This window comes from Cibotium barometz, chromosome 46 (genome assembly GCF_041138505.1).
Source record: "Cibotium barometz isolate CiBa-2024 chromosome 46, ASM4113850v1, whole genome shotgun sequence".
NCBI classification, from domain to species: Eukaryota; Viridiplantae; Streptophyta; class Polypodiopsida; order Cyatheales; family Cibotiaceae; genus Cibotium; species Cibotium barometz.
Window position 1 is genome coordinate 31,199,357 of NC_141091.1, and position 4,269 is coordinate 31,203,625.

Here is a 4,269-nt window from a genome sequence, read left to right on the forward strand (position 1 = left end):
CCATCTCTTTCATCTTCAAGGCTCTCGTAAAACCCTAGTCTGCACATCTCTTTCCTTTTTACTCTAAACCCAACCTTTCTACTCTAGCTTCCAAGAAGATATGGCCGCTCCAAGAAGACCAAAAGATGAGATTGAGGAGATATCCTTGCACAACAAGAAGGACAATGATGGTGCTTGGGTGGGAGAGGTATTTTGTAGTAAGAGCGCTTGGGTTTATCTTTAGCTTGCTAAAATCGGGCCTCACCGAGTTCGACGATGAAATGTACTGGAGCACCATTGGAAAGGTCGTTTACAAGGCTTCAAGAAGGCAAGCAATGGAGCACCATTGGAAAGGTCGTTTACAAGGCTTCAAGAAGGCAAGCAATGGAAAACTAGTGGCCACGGTACAACATGTTTACACAGCACGAGATATCCATCTTTGCCAACAAACTCGATTTCCATACAATTATAAGTATCGCAAGTAGAAAGGGGCATGTGAGATTTTTTAATAGATATGTTTCAATCTAAGTCAACTTATTTCTTGTTTGCATACAAACATGGTAGAGGAGCAACCATTGGAAAGCCTTACCGAAACATTTCAAGCATTGCATGCAGAGATTGGTCAGGCAATGTTTTCTTGTAAAACAAGTGCAAAACTTCTTAAGGAAAAGGTCTTCTTTTACCGGCACTCCTATTTGGTGCCAAAGTAGGACGGTGGGTTTTGTAAGCTACAGATAATCACATCTCCACCCCTATCTTCTATAGAATGGCCAATTCCAAATGCTTAGACTATAATGGTCATGAAATCAAAGATGCTTTGTGATATACAAGGGTCTTTGAAGTTTGCAAAGCCCTCTCAATCTGTGAGTCTTAGTTGGGTATGCCCAATACGTCTTTTTGCCAAGATGTTTAATCAATTTTGTTTCTCACAAACACCATGTTTGTGTGCAAGAAGATATTAGGTGATGACATGGTAGTGGAGGAATGTAGAAGGAATACATAAGGATGACACATTCAAGTGCAATATAGTAGAATCTAGTGTCTCATTTCAGTATCTCAAAGCTCATGCCACACTACACATACGCTTCTATTATGAGCGGTGATAAAAAAAATAGTTGTTGGGTCCCAATGCAGGCAGATTAACAAGCTGTTTTGCCTCTCCACATATGCGTTCGGTTGCCCAGTGGTGCAATGGAAGTTGTAGGTGCAAGTAGACATTGGAGCCTCCTAAATATTAGAGAGCACCTCAATATCATGGGAGGTGAGGATATTAGCAGAGCACAATTCAAGGTGAACAGTAGGAAGATTCAAAAACGACTAGGGCCAAAGACCTTTGAAGATCGCAATTAGGATATTGATGGTATATCGCTCAATTAATGGGGATTTTGAATTTTGTGAATTTTGAAGCTACTTCAAGTATGTTAATTTTGTAAAGCCACCCTCAAAAAAGTGTACTGATGAACAATGAATTTTTGTCTTGTAATAGCTATGAATTTAGATTTTTATATTAAAGTTATAACTCAACAAATTTACTCTAAAGCTGTCTTGTATGTGCACAATAATGGTCAGCTCATTGTAGGTACTAGGGTTCCTATTCCAAAATGGTTTAGTGGCACACACAGATTTACATCACATGGTTTTTTTATGTCGATGGTTTCGGAGTCCATCCAAAATAGTATATAATTTAAGACGAGTCCATAAGGGAACTGAGAACATAATATCTTACAACTTATAAGCTCTATACAAAAGCCACCCCCATGGATGCAAATTCTTCTAATGAGAGGACTGTTCCTAGCAAGGTTGCTAGGCTAGCTATTTTAGCTATTTCTTCTGAGATGATGACTCCTATTCCTCTATTGGGGATACAGATGATTAACCTATTGGCTATAATCAATTTCAAATTGACCCCACCAACCAACATAACATTTTCAACACATTCAAGGAACCCAACTTCTATTTATATGCATGTAGACTAGATAGTCAATCTAAATATGCCAACATTTTTCTCTTTCTCTCTCTGTCTCTGTCTCTTTCTCTCTCCCTCACACACACACACACACACACACACTCCTTGATAATGAAATAATGAAATTTTAAGGACAATCGTTAGTGCATGTGGATGTAGACTGAAAATTGACAATCATTATTTGTTAAAAATACTATGACTTTCATTATTTGTTAAGAATATTATCACTTTCATTATTTATTAAAAATACTATGAATTTCATTATTTGTTAAGAATACTATGACATTCATTATTTGTTGAGAATACTTTGCATATCCTTATTTGTCTATCCTTGGTTAACATTTTCGAGCAAGCTCTATACATTTTTGTTATTACTCCCTTCTTAAAAAAGTAAAAGTAAATATTGTTTCTATTTTTGAACTTTCACGTGCGCACACATGCACATATATATATACATACAACATATATATACATATACATATATGTATACATTTACACGTACATGTACATATATATATATATATATACATACATACATACACATATATATACATACACACATACATTTGCATGATGTATATATACATATGTATATGTATACCTATATATATACTTATATAGGTATGTATATATATGTGTGTATATATATATACATATATAATATTTATATGTATGTATGTATATATATGCATGTAGGTATTTTGTGTGTGTGTGTTTATGTGCACACACATACACACAAACATATGCATAGGTTGTTGAATGTATATGCATAGGCATATGCATATGTATGTAAGTATATATGTGTGTGTAAACCTATGAAAGTAAGTCAAAGTAATTTTCATGCTTACAACATACATTTAGCATTGTTAGTTTCGAGACACTTATGACATTGTGGTGTTTTTTTAAATTTGAATTTTCTAATTTTTACTACACTCTCAAACGTAGATTGATGTTTCATAAAATAAGAGAATACTTGCGCAAGAGGCTAGATAATATTCGTTCCTTAACCTGGTCAACAACTTGTTTGAATTTGTTGTTGCTCTATAAATTTAACACACCCACTTGCAAGTTGTGAGCTAGCTCATGCAGTAAAACAGACACTCTCTCTCTCTCTCTCTCTCACACACACACGCACGCATAACAAATTTGGCACATTTGGGCCATTTAGGAAGGCTCTCTGTGTGGGCATCAACGTTTCCTTGTTTACAAATCTCCCACTCTTTGGAGTAGATTCTTGTGCCTTTCACGCTTGTTTAATTTGTAGTTTCTTTATAAAGTGATTTGTTTAATTTATAGCTTCTTTATAAAGTTATAAAGTATCTGCTTCATAGTGGTGAGTTATATTAGTAGGCTATGAGTGCGTGAGTTCCTTGTACATTTCTCTAACCTTTTATAGCATAGAAATCTCCCTACTTTGAGCCTAGCTTCCAAATTCCATTCGAAATGAAAAGTTGGAAGAAGTTGGAAGAAGCTCGTAGAATGTAGCTGAGGACTAGCACTCACCTGTGAGTCGTGATAATGAAACAGTAAGTAGTCGCCATTTTGGAGGCGGTGTTCATACTGCAAATTTCGTGTTTTGACTCACTTCGCCCTGAGCGTGGAATTGGAATTCTTAGCTTGGGCAGAAGTTGATAACATGCTGGAGCTACTTCAAGGGGTCCATATAGTTGCAGAAGTTGATATGGTTTTTGTGTCGGTGAATCTGACATTGTTGCCAAGTGGCGGCCGGCCGAGTGATTAAATTAATATTAGTAATATTAATAATAGGTGGATGAAATATTAATAATACAAGCCGATTCCTGGCCTGAATTAGTTGTCGGTGCGCTACGTGGACCGGAGACCTTTCCGCCCGTATAGACTCTATACAGAAGCTTTAACAAGTGAATATATATTTACCACCTGTTGTACAGTGGTGAAAAAAAATCGGTGACCTCTGGAAAAAGAAGGTGCATATGAAAAGTAAGCGTGGCTTTGATGAAAAATCTAGCGCTTTCTGTGGTCTGTGGTAAAGGGTGGGAGCCAACGAGCGAGCTTCGACTAGCGACCAACGCTTTGCGTACAAAATGTGAACTGTGATGAGATTGGGGAAGAGAATCCACACAAAACTGGGGATTCTTAAAGAAAATCTTAGAGGGGGGGAGGGGGGGCGGTGATGGGATTGGGGTCTCGAGGTAGGAAACACGTCTCTAGCTCACGAGAGCCAGCCACAACACACACAAACTTCCTGTACTGCAACGAAGCAATCAGTGCAGCCTTTAAACTTGTGCAGGCATTATAATTACAGCAAGCTGCAGGATTGCTGCTCTCTCTCCTCTCCGAATCAG